Source organism: Protopterus annectens, chromosome 16.part0 (assembly GCF_019279795.1).
Source record: "Protopterus annectens isolate FY-2018-M chromosome 16.part0, PAN1.0, whole genome shotgun sequence".
In the NCBI taxonomy this organism is placed as follows: domain Eukaryota; kingdom Metazoa; phylum Chordata; order Ceratodontiformes; family Protopteridae; genus Protopterus; species Protopterus annectens.
The window spans coordinates 498,220,433-498,241,650 of record NC_056750.1 but is presented as its reverse complement, the minus strand read 5'-3'; the positions used below and the strand labels follow the sequence as shown (position 1 = coordinate 498,241,650).

The 21,218-nt window shown below is 39.5% G+C and overlaps 1 protein-coding gene and 1 non-coding gene across 3 annotated transcripts in view; both read left to right on the top strand.

The window, feature by feature from the left end:
* Nucleotides 1–21,218, top strand: part of ADAMTSL2 (ADAMTS like 2) — a 1,179,463-nt gene that overhangs the window by 120,585 nt on the left and 1,037,660 nt on the right. The gene's annotated exons all lie outside the window — the stretch shown is intronic.
* TRNAL-CAA lies at nt 2,678–2,759 on the top strand. Its single transcript has one exon. It is a non-coding gene; the product is annotated as a tRNA-Leu (tRNA).

The window sequence follows — 21,218 nt, the reverse complement described above, 5'->3', positions numbered from 1 at the left end:
GCAGAATTAGCAAAGTGAATTACCTCACCACAAGAATAGCACTCTATTCCTCTAGATGGACAATACATTTTTTAAAGAAAGCTACCTTCACATTTCCTCTAGACAGACTTGTTTGCAGCTTTATTTTGGATGTTTTACATCATTTCTTCAAAATTTGTTTTTGTGAATATGAAACATTGCATTTATGTTTTGTTTATGATTCAGTTCAGTATACTTAAGTTGCTTTTCGGATATCTATAGTGCCTCACCATAGTCTAGTAGGAAATCCTTCAGTATAAGATAAGGATCTTTTTTAATGATTTTTTTCCTGTTTTATTTATATATATATATTTATAGCGTTTTGATTTACTTATCATTATCATTAGAATTGCAGTTTTAGCCAGCGTTTTCATCCTGGTCTGGCACATCAGGTATGTCGGTATCTCTCTGCTCAGTTTTGAATAAGTCTGTGGAACCCTGTATTAAGTTGGTACCCAGTCCAGGATAAGGCTGTTTTGCCTTGAAAGCTTGGAATGCAGCAATATACTGTGGCTCCCCCATGTCCCTGAAGTGGACTAATTGTGCACTTAGAACATAATTAATTTTTTTAATCATAGCTGCAGATTGCTTGGGCTTTATTGGCACTGCTTTGAGTGGCACTGTGCTGTAGTAATTTGATGTACTGTGTAATGTCACGAACTGGAATATAAAATAGTTCATTTTTATCACTTTCATTGTAGACAGCCTGAGTGTTTAAATGTCTGTATAAAGTATTAACCTTGTTCTGCTTACTATAACTTAATCATCTTAGAAATATTCAGTTTCATATAAGGACATGTAGTTTTGATTGGAGTTTACTGTTAGTTACTGAAGTTGGTAATTGCACAGAAACAGTGTTGTGTAGGAGGAATGTAATGGTAAGTCAGACAGTTAAATTCAACAAATTTTCCCAAAAACCCAGGCAAGTATTCATCCAGTGAGCTCCTCTGTGATTGATTCTAAATAGCCATCCCTAGTGACAACAGTCTTCAACCTAACATTATGGACAGTTTGACTGCCCCTGTTTCTCCTGCCAACCCTTGTTGACTTGGGTCTTTTGAGGCATTATAGCAATTGCCTCAAGTTCACAGACAACTCTCTACTAACATACTCTAGTACAGAGTGTGAGAGATGTATTTACACCAAGAATCTAGAATCCATGCTTTCTCACTCAAAACAGTAACATGGAGAATATCAACTCACCCACCACTACATATGTTCATAGTACCACTACTCATACACATATGCATCAAACACATAGATCCACATACATGATGGTTCTCTCACACTTACTGACACACCAGAGACCTCCAAAACACAAGACTGTTGCAAGTAACGCAGTCCCCACAGCACCCATGGAACATAGCAACACCAGAGTCTCACCCAACAAGCCTGTAAGGCATAACACTCCAAATACAAATTTGTTTTTCATTGGCAACTCACTAGTGAAGCGCATGGATGTCCTATTAACCAGGTTGGTCAAGGAAAAAGTCATGGTCAGCTACCTGTCCGCTGCCAGATTTGTCAGATCATGCATGCACTTGGGTCTCTCAGCAACAAGTACCGTTATGACTGTGTCATAGTTCATGTTGGTGTGAATGACCTGAGATGTACCTCACTGGACTGTATGAAGAGAGACATGGTTGAGCTCTCGGAGTATATGTCTCAGGCAGGTATGTCCCTAGCACTGAGCTGCATACTACCCTCACCTAGAAGGATGCCACAGTACAAACAAAAAAATGATTGATCTCAATAATTGGCTCACTTTTTGGTGTCATTCAAATGAGATCAGTTCCTGTCCGCCTGTGAAGCCATGGTTGACAAACTTTGCTGCTTTGCCAGAGGTGGTTTGTACCTGACACCCCTAGGCTTTCAGCTGCTGGCAAAGGCTCTTGCCTCCCCCATAGTGTCTTTTTTAGGCAAGGCCTCGAAAACATTACCAACATGAAATTAACCAGTCAGAACAAAATAAGGGTCATGCTGCTAAATGCTAGGACCTTAAACTAAAAAATGCGCTTCCTAGAAGCACTTCTATCACTGGAAGATGTAAATGTCTGAGCAGTCAAAGAAACCTGGTTCAAGGACTCAGAGAGTATCCTGGCCTTGCAAGGCTACAATGCCTTGCACACATTAGACCAGAAAATGAATGTGTGAGAACCAAAAGAGATGGTGTTTCAATCTGTATTAGAGATAAATTCATCTCCCATCTAGTTAGACTGGACAACTCCATGGAGTTAATCCAGGTCCAGGTTACTGTGGGTAAGACCCCCATTCAAATCACAGCCAGTTATAGATCCCCTTCCATGGGTCATGACACCCATGAAACCTACTGGATCAAACTGGAGACAATCCAGATTGTATCGAACACACTGGTAATGGGAGATTTTGATTATCCCACCATCACCTGGGAAACCTATGCTAGCCCTAACTCACTAGTGTAAAAGTTCCTTGACTTTGTTGTTGCATTGATGTGTTGTTAGTAGCATAACAGGTAGTATACTTGCTTTTGATGCAGAAGGGTGTGGGTTCTACTCCCACAGTATGCAGATGGATTGCTGATACTGTACTGTGTTGTACTTTAAAGGGCGAGGATGCTGCAGTCCTGTGAATGTCCTCCTTTGGAGGAATTACCTAGTAACTATGAATCTGTTATGGTGTGGTAATCGTGGCTGAGTGCTTAAGGTGATGGACTCAAAATCCATTGGGGTTTCCCCACACAGGTTCGAATCCTGTAGATTACAGTTAATTGAAATGTCCTGGAGCAAATTATCCATACTCCAACAAGGGGAACAAACATTTTGGATCTGGTTCTCAACTTGTCTCACAGATGCACTGCCACAACTGTCGGACCCTCCGTTAAAACTGACCACAAATCAGTTACCTTAAAGCTGGCACTAACACCAGAACTCACAAAGGGTGAAATCAGACTAAAAAGCTTTACCAAGGCAAACTATTCCTTAATAAGTGAAGGTATAAATGCATTCCAAGCCCCACCCCAAGCTGGAAGTGGTAATTATGCGAAGCTTACACTAAAGCCCTGTACAATCACTTGAATAAGTGTATAAACTTGGCTGTACCAGAAAGAATCAAAGCCAGAGCCCCAAGTAAAAACAAGCTGCCATAGTGGACATCCAGCATCAACAAACTTTACAATAAATGCAAAAAAGTTGCTGTCCAAGAAAACAAAGGCAATGCCCCAACAATGGAAAAGCACCCTCCTCAGCCTCAACAGCAAATAAGACAACTTGTAAAATTCTCCTAGGGCTCTTTTGAGAGAAACTTAGCAAGTAAAACCAAGGATAACCATAAGGCCTTTTACAGTTACATATGTAACCTAAAGGATAGGATCCAAGCATGTGCAGAACTAGTGGCCAACGGTATTGCACACACTAACCTCAAAGTGATAGCAAACCTGCCAGTGGATAGGTTTGGCAAAGATTTCATTCCCTTATCTCCCCCTAACTTATGCCAAACCTCCCCCAAACTTCCCTTCACCCTACATATCTAAAGAGCAGGTCCTCAAAGCCTTGTCTAAGGAAAAAAAACACGGCCTCTGTAGGACCAGAAGGCATCCCAGGCTGTCTTCTAAACAGGCTAAAACATGAACTAGCATCAGCACTAAGTACCCTCTTCACTTATACACCAAAGGCTTTGTTCCTGTAGAATGAAGAAAAGCAGCAGTTATTCCCCTCCACAAAGATGGCCTAACAACAGACCAGGTCATTACAGACTCATAAGCCTGACCAACCTCAGCTGTAAGGCCATGGAACATATCATTATGGACCTCATAAATAAAGACAGAGGTGACCTCCAAACCCTGGATCTTACCCACTTCAGCTTCATGGGCAGATCCTGCCTGTTAAATCTACTGGATTTCTTTGAAAATGTGACCAAGGCCATTGACGAGGGCAAGTCTTTACACACAGCATATCACAATCTGGCAAACGTTTTTGACACAATCCCACATTCAGGCATTACTGATAAACTTAGCAAACTGAATGGAAACCCCTTTGTTGTACGATGGGTTGCCAACTGGCTCTCGAATGGACACACACTATCAATGTTGGTGACTCCACATCAACCATCAGACCTGTTACCAGTGGGGAGCCACAGGGGTCATTGCTGGGCCCCCTACTGTTTGGTATGTACTTCTCAGAAGTTCAGGTCAAAACTAAGAGATTGTGGTGGATAAAGTTTGCAGATGATTGCAAACTAGGCACAATCATCAAATCCCCAAATGATGTCTGTATACTCTGGTAGGGTCTCATGCAAGCCAGCGACTGGTGTATTAGTCATGGTCTCAAACTGAATGCAAAGAAATCCATCATCATTCCCTTTGGAGCAATGTCCCTCACACTATCGAATCAAAAACAATAGTCAAAGTACCCATGAAGTGGTAAGGGACCTTTGCACACAAGTTCCCTGCAACCTTAACTTCGACCACCATATGTCTACTGTAGTAAGGAAAGCCTTCTACATAACACACTTGATTAGTAAAGGCATCACCACGAGGCAAAAAGTTTTAACCACCTATACTAGGCACTTATCCAGCCCATAATTGAGTATAATGCCCTGTTTGGCATGTATCGTACTAAGCACCTGCAGCAATTAGAGAGACCTCTGAGGTTTCTAACAAAGAAGATCAAGAGACTCCATTATGTGCTATACACAGACCGACTAAAGTCCCTGTCACTATACTCTGTATCATATAGACTTCTTAGGGGAGACTTGTGCCTGGCCTACAGATCAATCCAAGCCCCAACCCTAATGAACTTGCTGCATATCCATAAATTTAACTGGACTACAGCTACCCATTCCAGGGACCTAACTATGGCCTGCAACTTAAATAGGACATGCTTGAGGGACAGATTTATCTCCCAGCAACTGCTGCATCTTTGGAACAGGCTACCAATTCATGTGAAACAGAATACCTCTGTGACGCTGTTCAAGAGGAACTTGGATGAGTGGATGGGGCACCATAAATTCTTACCATGGATAAAGCCCACAACCCTTTTGGACATGGGCAGTCATCACTTAATGCAATCTTGGGTACTGACTAGCATTGCTATGGTATTACACTGGGATGAAACAGCTAGGCTTAAAATGACCTATGGGTCGATAGCCTAGTAATCTCCTATGGTCCTATAAGAACTATATAGCTATTGTTATACTCCATTTACTATGAGTATTTAAGCAATGTGCAGTATTACTATTTTAAGAAATACTGTATTCCTTAGTGCACTGAGTGTTGTTTGACAGTTGCTAGTTTGTTCATGGTGAGTTAAAAACTGTTAACATTGTTCTTGCTGAGCTGCTATTTTATACAATGTTAAAGTTGCTATTTTATTGCAAATACTGGTGTATCCTGAGATTAACACTGTCTGCCAAAACGACTGGGTAACCATAGGTATGCAGCATGATATGGTGTCAGAAGTTCAATCATTTTCAAAAAAAAAAGCCATAAACACAATTTCCATCAGAGAAACCATGCCAATGAGTCTAGTAGCATCCACCAAGAAATACGTAGTTTTATTTTACATATGGTTTCTTTTATTGATTTTTGGCTGTCTTGTTATAGTAAACTGTTTTCATTGAATGTGACAACATGTAACCCACAAAAGCCATTTGAGTTTACCCAGACCCATTTATTTGGCCAACATGGAGGCCATTTCATACATTTCAAGATGGAAACCAATTTAGACAAAAATGAATAAACAAATTCAGGTAAATGCTTTGCTGGATTACATGGTGAAAGAAAAGGAGGAAATATACAGTTAATTTTCATTTTCATAGCCAGAGTAATTAGTAAGTTCAGTGAATATTTTGTGTTAATTTGTGTGTGTGTGTATGTATGTATATGTATACATATATATATATATATATATGTCCACTATGTAAACTCGAAATACCAAAATTCAGTATTTCGAGTCCACAACACCGAATTAACGAAATCCCGCTATATTAGAATATCAAATGTCAAAATATTGAATGTTCACAATACGGTATGCCCCTACCAAATCTATGGTGAGTGCCTTTTTTTCCCCACCTTTATGCAAGTGTTACATTTATATTTCCTCCACTGTTGTGTGATTGTATGTTGTGAACCCTCCACCTTTGCCACGTACATTTGTAGAAAATCCACTTTTCACTTAGGACAACCATTCCACCCAGCATGAGCTTTCACTCCATAACAAAATAGTGCAAACGTTTGGTATGGCATAGATTAACTCATCTACATGGCCTGCTACAGAACAGCACTAGTCACCACATACCTCATAATTGTAGAACTCTAGCAATTCCCTGTAGAAAAGCAGGCATAGTCCGTCTTGTTCTGCAAAATGTGCTGAAACTGGTTGTGCCATCGTAGAATTCGACTCCGTTTAGGTGACGGCTGATACCCACTGGATAAAGTGCTCCTGATTTGATCTACCCTATCCTGCTCTCTTGTTAATGTGGACATAAATGCAGATAGATCCGTTGCTCTGGTATCTAGCAAGCACTTCAAACAGCGATGCCACACCTCAACTGAGTTTTGTGTGCGAGGTAAGAATAATGAATTAAGGTCGCACACATTTCAAAATTTCACAGGGAATAAAGGGGTAAATCTGAAATATACATAAGAGTCAGCAAAATACTATTATTAACTCCATACCCTCTGTTGGAAATGACCATTTTAAGGTTTGAAATGCTTCCAAAACCTGTTCCTCTGGAAGGAACACTAAGGCAATTAGCAACTTCACCAGCTGAAACCTCATGTTGCTGTTGTATAGAAAGGCTATACCTAATTGTTGAATCTTCCTTCATATGTTCCTACTGAAGTGGAAAAGGCAGTCCTTTGAGGCCACTCCTGCAAGGTTCTCCTGAATACTTTTTATAGCGGCAACCTTGAAATCACATAACACATATTGTAAACTGGTGTTTAACCCCTAGTCCAACATCAGATGGAATATACAATGCCACATTTGAATATATGCCTTTAATTAGGGTGGCTGCTGTGGTGCAGCAGTTAGCGTTGCTGCCTCACAGCAAGAGGTTCTCCGGTTCAATCCTCGGCTGGGGTGCCTTCTGTGCGGAGTCTGCATGTCCTCCCTGTGGCCGTGTGGGTTTCCTCCCACATCCCAAAGACATGCTGTAGTTGGATTGGCTACTCTAAATTGGCCCTAGGTGTGAGTGTATGCATGTGTGTGCCTTCTGTGGAAGGTTGGGTGCTGGGCTGGCAACTCGACACCATAAAACTCCACTGCCAATCATGAGCAGACAGATGATCCACTGTGGCGACCCCTAACTGGGAAAAAGCCAAAAGAAGAAGAAAGACTTTTTAGTCATTAGACAGTAAAGTAATGGTACAGATTTACTATACCCTACACATTTTATGAGACCATGTATGCTGTACAATTGATGGCATATAATACCCTTATAAAAATGTGCCATCCATTAGCCAATATCATGGCTGTGCTTAGGTCCTGTAAATTGGTCTCAGTCATGAATACTATGACACTATTTTCACCAATATCGTCTGACACACTTTTCTGTATGAACAGTCCTGTTTTTAAGGGATAGTCTTCTATGTTAAGTGTTTGCAGGGTGATATCTGGATTGCCTTTATTTGCACTGTTTTCTCCTGACCTGTCCCACCTGTGGCAGTAAGACGTGCCTATTTGGAAGATCAGGAATTACATCCAGATTTGTAGACGCTAATGCATCCTCATTTAACAGACAAGGTGGGTCTCGAGACACTGATGCTCTGTGCATCAACTCACTACATAGGGCATACCTGTCCTGTTTGGAAGGGTCACCAGTATGATTGTGACAGGCAGACTTTAACAACTCTTCATCAGCAGGTATGGTTAAGGTTATTGACCTACCTTTACACTTTAATGCTGACTTCCATTTGCAGCACCAGTACTTTCTTGGATGCTAATGTTTTTCAAGGTGGAATACGTATCCATCTATAATTAGGACCTGCTTTAGTTTCTGTGATAATGTAGTTTGGTATATGGTACCCTTTATTCCTGCTGGGGGATAACTCGTGGAAGTCAAGTTTTGTAAAGTCTTTGACATGCATACTCTCTATTTATATACCGTTCTCAGGATTATGATGCTTTGGGATATTGGAAATGCGGGATTTCATTAATTTGATGTTGTGGACTCCAAATACTGAATTTCAGTATTTCGAGTTTATGTAGTGGACCCGTATGTGCGTGTGTATACATATATATATATATATATATATATATATATATATATATATATATATATATATATATATATATATATATATATATATATATATATATATATATATAGGTCTACTTTGAATGAACAAAATCCGACTTACCTGACTTTCTAAATGCTGAGACGATGTTGCCGAAACCACTTTTGAATGACCTCTTGGAACAGCTACTGAAAACTCCAGGTAAGTAACCACCTGTCCGCACCACAAAATACATTAAAACCAAAGCAAATTAAACCCACTCATGTGGGGGGCATCACCCCCCACACCCCTATGTGGGGGGCTGCACCCCTAACTAAATATACCAAATCCGAGATCGCAGTACAGCGGGGAAGGAGGCAAGGTTTAACATGGTGGCCAAGTAGTTACTTACTTGGAATTTGTGGTCAGTGTTCTGAGAGGTCATTAAAATGCATTGTTGGTGACATCTCAGTATTTAGAAAGTCAGGTAAGTGGGATTTCATTCATTCAAAGTAGACCCATATATACATATATTCATATGCATATGAATGGGTATACTTCCACAGAAATGTTCAAGCAAAAGATGAAAGTGGTGAAGGTTTTGTATTGTTCTTGTATGGCCTGGATGAAAACTATGTCTGATAAAACTAAAGATGAGTAGGTTAAGGACAAAACTGTAACTGGGCTGGCTGATTCTGAAGTGTCTCCAAGCTTACAATTAGAAGTGAATTTATCTTTGGAAAAAGTTACACAAATTGCTACAGAGGCTGAACTAGTAAAGAAGGAAAAGGTGACATGAGCAGGAAACTCTTGTGTGTGAGGTAAAACATAGAGAAAATTGCAACTTTAAAAAGAAAGATGACATTGGTCAAAGTGAGCATGTACCTTTGAAACAAAATGAATATAAGCCTTGGAAATATACAAAGTGTAACTCTTATCATGCTGAGTCAGAGCAGTGTGCAGCACAAGGCAGAATGTGTAAGAAATGTAATAAAATAGGACATTATGCTCACATTTGTAAACTGTGCTGATTAAAGAAGTGGCTTCTGAGAAGTTCAGTGAGTATTGTATCAAACACCGAGTCAGATTGGCAAGTAAATCTCCCTATTCAAGGAACTCCAATAAATTTCATAAGTGATACAAGGGCCAATGTTACTGTCATAGCACATGCCACCTATTGAAACATCTCATTGCATCCACAGTTGTATGAAGCAGAAACAGAAATACATACCCTGCAATCAAACTCGTGCACTGATTTGAAGATGTGTCTGACTGGAAGGGACACATGAGTTCTAGGTTTATATTCTCTATGGTCCATCCATACATAATAATCTGCTCAGCAGAATTGTGGCAAGACAGGGTTGACTGCCACAATAAACAAAGTCAGTGTAGTTGTGTTTTCTGACATTGGCCTGCTTAGCTTAGTGAGTTTGGCCGGCTTATCTGTGAATCAGTAAAGCTAAAGCTGAAGGCTACTACAGTAACATAGGCCTTGACCATACACACAAGACTGCTGTTGTCTGTGCTTTGTAAAATAGTGGCAGAACTTAAAAGAATGAAAGAAAAGGGCGTGATTGCAAGTATAAGTGAATTGACAGAATGGTGTGAGTCAATGTTTTCACTGATGCAAAAGAACAGCAGAGTTGGAATGTGTGTTGATTTGAAAAAGCTTAATAATTATGTCTTGTGAGGAAGATTTATGTGACCTACACCAGAAGACATAGAATGTAAACTAGCTGATGCTAAAGAATTCTCCATATTAGTATCTTCCAGTCTGTGATGGATGACCCATTTGCTGGACACAGGCAAACATCTCATATACAAGAGTTGTACAAGAGTTATACTCAAAACACAATTGTCTGAATGTAATGCTTACTACTGTACAAAGACAGAATACTAGCATCTCCATCATAGTGTGGAGACATTGAAACAAATACTTGAAGGACACAAAGGTCTTGCAAAATGTTGTGAAGGAGATGGAATGTGAGTATTGTGGTCTAGTAATAACCTGGGCATTGCAAAGCTTGTGGCAATGGATCATTCCTGTATTATCCAAAACCCTGGTCAAAGAAGAGAGCTTTTCCTACCAAACCCTTTGCCCCAAGATTCATGGTAAATGATTGCTGCTGACTTATTTATTCATTTATTTTGTTTGCAAGAGTAGTGCACTAACCACAAATAGAACATTGCAAGAGACACAGCCTGGGTGAAGAAATTCACAAAAAAATAAAACAGCAGTAATTTGCAAATAACAACATTTACAGAGTTCAGCAGATGACTGAAACAATGAGCAAACAGTAATGTCAGAGGAGAAAAAAATAAATGTGGATTAATTTCAATAGTAAATATGGCAAGTACCCAGCAAGTGAGAACAGAGGTTGGAAGTATCGGTGAAGTAGGTGAGGGAGGTGTAAAGTGCACACTACAAAAAGAGTTAATTCTTCTTCTTAGTGAAATTTAGAGTAGATGATTTTTTAGAGGCTATGGGCATATTCAAGTTGAACAAGGAAAACTCCCTTTCTTACTACAGCTTTAGCTAGTATGGAGATAAAAGGAGATGTTTTCCATGATCTGAATAAGAAGAGTTGATCTTTTTCCTAGTGTTTTCATTTGGGTTATGGAAATTAAGTGACTGGTCCAGCCATAAACCCAGGTATTTAAAGGATATTGCTGTTTCTATTGGGGTATCATTGAGATCTCTGTTGTTGATAATTTTTAGAAGTTCTTTCCAGCTTTTCTTAGTTTCCAACTATCATACTTTTTATCATGGAGAGGTGTATGAGCATTATTGGAATGTTTAACCAAGAATAAAGGGAATGGAGGTCAGACTTAAGCTGGGTTTGAATAGTTGAATGTGACAGACTGGACTGAAGGATAACCGTGTCATCAGCATAAAGAGTGATAGGAAGGTTAGGGAGATCAGATGGTAATTTGTTGATAATGACTTGAAAACAGGAAAGGGTTGAGTATTTAGCCTTGGGGCTTTCCTTCAGTACGGGGTGCTGGAGGTGCTAGGGATGAGATGATTTTGATTCTGAAATACCTTTTTATTAAGAAATATTTGGACAAGGTGACAATGTTGGTGCTAACTCTAATTTCTTGGAAGGAGTGAAGGAGGAGGAAGTGGTCAATAAGATCAAAATCATTGGAAGCTTCTTATGTGTAAGTGACCATAGTGCTGTCGTATTCTGGATAACCCAGAATCCATGCTATTTAAGAGTGAGGAGATTGCTTTTTTGTATGTAAGTTGACAGCTAGCTGTAGATAACTTTTTCAAGTATTTCATTAAGTGTAGGGGGATGGAGATAGGGCAGACATGGGAAGCATTCCTTTGCTGAAGCTGTCTGGGAAGGAGTTTGACAGGAGAAGTTTCTGTATGTCTGACATGGTGTTGTGAGTAAAGCAAAGGTTATAAATGTGGAGATGTGGTGTGAGTAAAGCAAAGGTTATAAATGTGGAGATGTGGTGTGGCAAGAAAGTCTTTGCAGTGTCAGATGAATCAGAGGAATAGGTTGTATGCCATAAGGGTGCAGTAGGGGGATGGATATATATATATATTTTAATAAAACAGGAGGATAAAAAGTGGTTGCTGTGTGTGGTACTTGGGGAGGCGGTAGACATCCTTGAGAGAGGTCACAAGTTGAGAGTTAGTTTTAAGAGGTCAGGATGTTGACAGGGGAGGAGGTGCAATCTGTGGATTTCCAACCTGTGAGGAGATTTACTTCCCACTAAAAGTGTCTGGGTTTGCTGTCCAGAGCCAGTTTGTTTGAAATAGTTGGATTTGTGCCTGTGTATGGCTTGCTTAGCTAGGTTACACATAGAGGTAAAGGCAGTATGATTTTCCAGTGTGGGTTTTTGTCTCCATGAAGTTGGGTCTATGTTCACACATCGAAGCAAAATTACAGAGAATGGCTAATAATCGAACATTAAACAGTAAAAGTTTAATGCACCGAACATGCTTAAAAGCAAAAAATTATCAAATGGCCATAGCTGGCCAACAACAGGAAGTGCTGCGTGGCATAAGGGAAGCAAAGGAAACCTTTTTCTAAATTTGCCCTATTCCCCATTGGAGTGCAATCTTGGAGTTGCTATATATTGTTAGGGGTGTTGTGGGAGTTGAGTTTGCAATGTTGGCCAACTATGGCCATTCAATGAATTATTTTTCACTGTTAAGCTTTTTAGGTGTGTTAAACTTAGCTGTTTAATGTTTGATTATTAGCTGTTTGCTGTAATTGTTTTTTCGATGTGTGAACATAGATTCCATGAAGATCATGTATTGTCTATAAGTCTGAGTAGAGCTTTCAGTTCAGTTTAGTAGTTAGCCTAGGATATTGTATTTGAAAAGTTGCTGTGTGAGCGGGAAGCATTTATCATGAACTTGAAGGAGGGTATGGGTAAGAGCTGTAGCAGCTGAGTTTGAAGCATACCTCTAAACCTCTTAGACTAAAAATCTGGACAAAGCCATAAATAATGGGGGGGGGGGCAAAGGTACACAAATAGGGACACTTTTACAAACTTAGAAAGTTGATAGAATAACAGGTTTTGCATTAGCATGAATTTTCTAAAGAGTATGAAATCTGAAACTCAAATGCCTGTCATTATTTTCTGATTTCAACCCTCAATGATTTACCAACAATTTGTCGGAAAACCACAATTTTATGAGAAACAGACCAAAATATGAGGCAAAAATCTGCACGGTTGAGAGGTATGGTTTGAGAACAGAAGCTACATGATGGTGGACTAGTATTCTAGTGACATAAAGATATTACATGTACCGAATACAGATAGTCAAGAAATAAAATCAATGATCATAAAGATATTACATTTACCAACTACAGATATCTTTATGATCCTTGGTATTACTTGTTGGCTATCTGAATTTGGTAAATGTAATATCTTTATGATCCTTGCTATTACTTGTACCGAATCCAAGTAGCCAACAAATAATATCAAGCATCAAGACTGTGGCAAACTATGACTAATAAAGAAAATAAAAGCTGACAACAAAGCTAAAAGCAGCATCTTTATTAAGTGAATTGTCACACCTCAATAGAGCCTTCAGGGAAAAGAATAGCAAAGATCACAGCACACAATAAATACAGAAACAATTAATTAAAACTAAAGAATTAACCAATCGCACATTTCCAACTCAAGTCTTTTATTAAAACCATGTGGTCTTAAAATTCTATAATTCAAAATCTATATATTTTATGTAATAATTGTTCAATAGAACATTCTCCTATAACTTGAAATGTAACTTGAAACAAAACAGCAGCAGAAAGAAACACATTATTGTTGTTCTGTTTTCTCAAAAATGTTCTTTCTTAACTTTTGCCCCCATGTATGCCACCTTAGTCATGGCCAAATTTGAGGATGAATATATTTTTACCCATCAGTTTTATAGATCATGCATTGTATTATATTTTAGGTTAATCCTAGACTTGATTTTTTATGTGATGGAAATCAAAATGATGTGGTAAAATTTGTAGATGACTTACTGCTTAACCAAATGGGTTTTCAGTTTGATGGCATACAACTAGGCCCTGAAGTGAATTTTTTTGACATTAACCTTAAGGGTTTTGTGACTAGTCTCCATAGAAAATTTAATCAGAGGAATCAATTCCTATATGGAACCAGCTGTCATCCTTCACATTTAATGGCAATGTTACCTTATAAAGAATTTCTTAGGATTCATACGTTGTATGTTGTTGGTGATATATTTCGTAAAGAAATAATGGAAGCTGAAAGCATGTTTTTGAATAAGGGCTATAATAAAAATGTGGTTATGGAAGCTAAACAGAGAATAATGAAAGTGAGATATCAATATGGCCCTTTACTAAAAAGGCTCACCCAGACCCTGCTACACTTTGCTGTGAAGGCAAGGTTAGTTTGCTTTTTATTTGTTGTATTTTGTATTACTTTATTGCCTTTTATATTTTGAATACTGTGATTTGTTTTCTTTATCTTGTGTTTTACTTGTATTCTGCTTTTAACTGCATATTAAAACTTTAAAAGAGATCACAGCTCTGTCTCTTGTGAGTCAGAAATTAGAACTGATCAATTAAGGACTCATACATAAGATAGAAGAGGTCACTTAAAGTTAATCATTTGTGAACTGAGGGGGGTGGAGCTAGGAACTAAACTTTCTATTTAAGGGGTAAAATAAAACATTTCAGAGCTTTACTAGAAATGCTCACCCAGACTCTACTACACTTTGCTGTGAAGGAAAGGTTAGTTTGCTTTTTATTTGTTGTATTTTGCATTACTTTATTGGCTTTTTATATTTTGAATACTGTGGTTTGTTTTCTTTACCTTGTATTTTACTTGTATTCTGCTTTTAACTGCATATTAAAACATCAAAGGAGACCACAGCTCTGTTTCTTGTGAGTCAGGCAGAATTTTTTCCCCACCCTCTCACCCTGTTAGTGTTGTGTTTTTAAATACCACTGTCTTTCTAGTTGCCTGCCTCTTATGTTAATTTGACCACATATCTCATTTCCTCTCTGCTTTTACTGGCTTGTGTGAGTAAGCACAAAATTATCATTTTGTGAAATCACTCCCCTTCAACTATTTAAATTTATTGGCCATTCTACTGTATTCCATAATAACAGAATACAAAAGTGATCACCCCCTTTCAATGTATCTTGCTGTTTTAAAAAAATATATTGACTTTTTAGACAGGTAAAGCTTAAGTTACCTACTTTCACATCTAACTTCTCTAGTGCACACTACAATGTTTAGGATAAACCTTTTTTTTCATCTTACCTTTAAGCATCCCTGTGACTAGCACTTTCTCTAATACCTGCTGGAAAGCACTAGAAAGCCTTAAACTGATACAAACACTCTCCTTGTTAATAAGGAGAAATTAATCATAGGCACTAAACAGCCTATAATTGCAAAGTACTTTGCTAAGGTAAGGGAAAACAGCTCCTGTACTTTACAAAAAAAGCACCAAACCAGTCATGTCCAAGGGTCAGCTTTCGGTGATTTCTCCTGTCCACCTGTTGAATCTGGGTATGCTGGGGCAATGCAGCAATTGCCTCATGTACACAGACAACCCTCTCCTCCTACCACCCAACACTACAACCTGTGAGACATGCACTTACATAGCCAAACTGGAAGCAAAGCTCTCTCCACCCAAAATTGTGCTAGACAGTCAAGAGGAGAAGGTTAACACCTGCACTACACCTTAAGCAACACATAGCAACACTAAATCCACATATGTGGAGGCCCTTAACTGTAACCTGCCCAAGCAACAGGGACCTCTGAAGCTGAAATGCAAACACCAATCACAACCAAAGTGTCACATAGCTCACACCACCAGTGTGCCACCCAGCAACAGCCCCTAAGGCAAGACAACGTACCTAACACTTTAGTCATAGGTGACTCTATAGTGAGGCACACTGATGTCCCACTCACCAGGCTGAACAAGGAAAGAATTAGTCAGCTGCCTGTCGTGTGCCAGGATCCGCCACATAATGCCTGCACTCAAGTCACTCCACAACAAGTACAATATGACTCTGTCATCATCCATGTTGGTGTGATTGACTTGAGACATACCTCCCTGGACTACATGAAAAGAGACATGGAAGAGCTCTCAGATCATGTGGCCCAGGCAGATATGACCCTAGCCCTGAATAGCATCCCGCCTTCGCCCAGAATGATACCACAATATAAGGGCAAAATAATTGACTTCAACAATTGGCTAAGCTTCTGGTGTCATTCAAAGGGGATCCAGTATTTGTCTGGCTGGGATGACATGATCGACAGACCACGATGCTTTGCCAGAGATGGTCTGCACCTGTCACCCCTGGGATTCAGGTTACTGGCTAAGGCTCCTGCCATCCCTATAGTGCCTTTTTAGGCAAAGTTCAAATGACAAATCCACCACTGTAATAGGTACAAGCATGCAAAATCTGAAGGTAATGCTACTCAATGCTAGAAGTCTAAACCTCAAAATGCACTCTCTCAAGGCACTCCTAAAAATGGAGAACATCGATATCTGTGCAGTAACTGAGACCTGGTTCAAGGCTCCAGAGAGCACCCCTGCAATACCAGGCTACAACTCTTACCACTCTTTTCGGCCACCAAACCAGGATTGAAACACTAAAGGTGGAGGAGTGTCTATATTCACCAAGGATATTCACACCACCAGGCTAGTTGCCCAACACAATGCGTCTGAAATTCTCCAGGTGCAAATAACACTAGGTAAGATTGCAATCAAAATTGTAGCTTGCTACAGATCCCCCACCATGCACCAAGATTCTCACTACACCTTTCTAAACATACTGGAAAATATTAAAATACAACCAAACACCCTAATACTGGGTGATTTCAACTACCCTGCCATTAACTGGGAAAACTACTTGTGCACCAACACCTTTACCCAACTGTTCTTGGAATTCATAAATTCCAATGCCCTGGATCAACTAATCCATAGTCCCACCAGGGGCTCCAATATCCTAGACCTGGTCATTACCAACATGGGAAATTGATGCTCCACATCTATGGTCACCCCCTCCTTGGTCAGGTCAGACAATAAGCTAATCACCCTTAACATCTGCATCCCACTCCCACCTCCCAGTAAGGAAACCACCATACAAAACTTCTCCAAAGCCAACTTCATGCTACTCTAGTCAGAAGTGACAAACTTCATGACACCTATGCAGACATGAACTAAAAGTTCGATTGCTGAGTCCTACACTAAGGCACTGTATGAGCACATTCACTCATGCATGAATTGTGCCATCCCAAATAGAACCAAGATGCTCTCCTCCAAAAAATGGAAGCCAATCTGGTGGTCCCCTGCCATAAACAAATTTAACAACAAAAGGAAGAAACTGTTGCAGAAAAGAGGAAAATCCCAGGATGCAAAAAACTCCCTTACCAGCCTCAGTAAGAAGCTGAGATCCCTCATAAAATCCTCCAAAGCTACATACAAAAATAAAATTGCCAAAGATTCCAAAGACAACCACAAGGCATTCTATAACTATGTCAAGAATCTAAATGGCAATGCTCAGATCTGCTCTGAGCTACAACAGAATGGCATTAAATATACTGATCCCAAGGATATTGCCAATATCCTGGTAGCTCAATTCAGTGCCAACTTCACCCCCCTCTCACCCCCTAAATGGCCCATCTCAATACTGGAAGATTGCCAAATTCCAGTAATAATGGCCACACAGGTAAAAAACGCACTCTCCAAAGCTAAGAATACAGCATCCATGGGACCAGATGACATCCTGGGCTGTGTACTACATGAACTACAAAATGAACTGTCACCTCACCTAAGTGTCATGTTTAATCATACCCTCACCTCAGGCTTCGTGCCCACTGAGTTGTGCACAGCTACAGTTATCCCACTCCACAAGGGGGATCCACCTTATATCCCAGGAACTACCAACCCATCAGTCTGACGAGCCTGATCTGCAAGGCCATGGAATGTATTATCATGGAACTTATAAACAGACACTGGCAACCTTCAAACACTGGACCCCACCCAGTTTGGATTCATGATGGGCCGATCGTGTCTCCTGAACCTGATTGACTTCTTCAAATCCATCTCCAGAGCCATGTACGAGGGTAAGGTGGTCCATACAGCCTATCTAGACCTCGCCAAGGCCTTTGTCACCATCCCCCACTCTGGAATCATAGATAAACTTACTAAGCTGGGCATTAATCCCTATGTCACTCTATGGGTTGCCAACTGGCTTACTGACAGAATCCACACTGTAAAAGTAGCTGACTCTAAATCCAGCTCCAGACAAGTGGAGTACCTCAGAGTTCAGTCCTGGGACCACTCTTGTTTGGCATCTACTTCTCTGAAGTACAGACCAACACTAAGGGACTCTGGCTAACAAAGTTCACAGATGACTGCAAACTGGGAGCCATTATTGAATCCCTAAATGATGTGGATACTTTACAAAAGGGCCTTACAGAAACAGATGCTTGGTGCCAGAGCCATGGGCTCAAACACAATGCCAAGAAATGTATTGTTATCCCCTTTGGGAAAAAACATGTACCCATGAATTACCACATAGGTGGCAGTACACTAAACACAAAGTGTGATAAGAGACTTAGGGACACACGTGGACAGTGGTCTCACCTTCGATAACCACATCGCCACAACAGTCAGGAAATCCTTCTATGTTGCACACCTCATCCTAAGGGCTTTTCATCCAGAAAAAAGGAGGTCATTGTCCCACTGTACTCATCCCTCATTAGACTCATTATAGAATACAATTCCCCATTTGGTATGTACCTCTCAAGACATCTGCAACATCTGTAAAGGTTGCAGAAAGACCTCACTAAAAGAATCACAGGCCTAAAGCAGATCCCGTATGCTGACCGCCTTATAAAACTCTAGCTATACTCTGTTGCATATCGTCTACTCAGAGGCAATCTCTGCTTAACATACAAGGCCATATCAAACCCAGAGCTGTTGGACATGCTACACTTAAAGAAATCCCAATCCCTCAGAGCCACATTCTCCAGGAATCTAAACCTGGTTATCACAATAAACAGAACATGCTGGAAGGGAAGGTTCCTGACCCAGAGACTCCCCAGACTCTGGAATAGACTGCCCATACATGTCAAGCAGAGTTCCTCTTTGGCCCACTTCAAAAGGAACCTTGACGATTGGATGGGAGAAAGAAAATTCACCCCAAGGATCATGTCAGTCACCCTGTTAGACAGGGGTGCAGGGAAGTAAATAGTGTGGGAAGAAATAGCCAGATAATTGTTATGGCTATGCTTGTATAGGCCCTAGAGTTGATAGCCTATTACCAACCTATGAACTTGGGATATAATCATGCTAAGAAGAAATAAAAGTTAAAATTACATCTCATAATCAAGATGTTGTTGTATCTTTCGGCTTTTCCCTGTTAGGGGTCACCACAGGGGAACTCCGGTCCGCTAATGATTGGCAGTAGATTTTTACATACCGAGTTGCCAGCCCTGTCACACAACCTTCAACGAAGGTACGCCCATTCACGCATGTCTCCACACAGAAGATGCTTTAGCTGAGAATCGAACAGGACAACGTCTTGCTGTGAGGCGACAACACTACCGCAGCACCACCACCGCAGTTCTCATAATCAAGATAGAAACAAAATTTTTTCTTGTAACTACTTTCAATATTATCACTGATGAGATTGTTAAGCATGTTCAATGTTTCTGGCCTTATGTTATTGAGTGATGGAGTTGTAAAAGCAGTGTTACCTAACTGTGTTAATATTTCAAATAGAAGAGCAAGAAATGTGCATATGTTAGTACATAACCATTTTTCTTTACCAGAGGCTAATATAAGTCAGAATTGTAGTTTGGGTAATGGTACCTACCCTTGTAATAAGTGTTCTATTTGCCAATATTTAGTTAATTCCTTTTTTTATATTAATGGTTTTAAGTTTGGTGTTAGGGATATGTTTAGTTGTAACACTGCTGGTGTTGTCTATGTTTTTAAATGTGGCTGTGACATGTTTTACATAGGGGAAATGTGTAGAACCTTTAAGGTTCGTCTTCAAGAACATATTAGGGATATAAAAAATAAGTTAGATAGTCCCTTGGATGGTCACGTTAAGCCAATACATAACTCTAATCCTGAATCTTTGAAGGTATTTGTATTAGAAAAAGTAGAAGTGAAATTGGGGGAATGTATTACTTTGAAAGAAAAACTTTTAAAATGTGAAACTTTTTTTATATTAAAGTATGGTACTTTGGAGCCCTTTGGGCTGAATAAGGAATGTAATTGGAAGTGTGTAATTGAATGAGTTAATTATGTAATTATTTAATTGTTCTGCAGAGGACTTTTGCCTAGGCAGTATAATGAGAGGAGGGGTTGTTTACTGTTTACCAAATGGGATAATGCTAGACTTTTTTGCATTTAATATGAGCCCAGTTTTAGTACACCATGCATTTTTAGGATGAGTTCATTACTGAAGGTTTCAGAGTCAAAAGGTGACTTAACAACACCCCCACCCCATTTACAATTGTCTGCAAAATTTGTTAGCCAGAGGTCTTGGCTTTCTGTTTGCAGATCTGAGAAGTAACTACCAAAAACGAGAGTACCCAGCACCAAGCTCTAATGGTACATTCATACGTTTTTGATGTATTATCCATCTTACCTCATATGGGTCGACTGTTGCAGCATTTAACGTTTGTATGATGCCACTATGGGGAATGGTGTCAAAGGTCTTAGCCAGGTCAAGATATGCCACATGCACTACATGACCACAATCTATGACCTCTGTACCTCTGCCAAAGAAATTTACCAAATTATGTAGACAGCGTCTGTCATTCACAAATCCAAGCTGTAAAATAATAATTATAATAATCTTATTGCCCTTAACATTACCCCAATAAAAGAGAGAGGACATCGAATGCAGGGAATAGCAGCTAGTACCATGCAGATAGCCATTCATGCCAGTGGGTTTCCTATAAAGTTTAGACTCAGATTTTTGATACTCCTTATGAAGGTAACATTTAAGGAATCAATTTGCTCCTTTGCTAACAAGCCTGAAAACTAAAACATATAGCTCTTCATATCTAGATCTTGAATAAAACTCTTGAACAGCTCTACGTAAACAGACATTAAGTCATGAATATAATTAAAGTATTCACATACAAATTTACCCTAAAATTTTCAACTGTAAATGTATTCAAAGTGTGCATAACTGGGTGAAAATGGAGCACCTATTGCTGTACTCAATTTCTGATGTTAAACGTGATAAAATGTAAACAGTTATTTAAAAAAGAAGTCTGAAAGTCTGGCTATGTAAGTCATTAGATGTGTATTTTTCAGTAATTTAAAGATTTTAGCAATGCTATCAACAATGTTTGCTATTAGTATATACACTATGAACATCCAATGTAACCCAGTACATATTAGGAGATGACCTCAAATGCACATTGTTTCACAAAAATCTCTAATGAAGGATGATAGATATTTTCTTGCAACAAATGAAAATTAATACTTACTTTCTGCAGCAGTAATTGAAACAACAGAGGG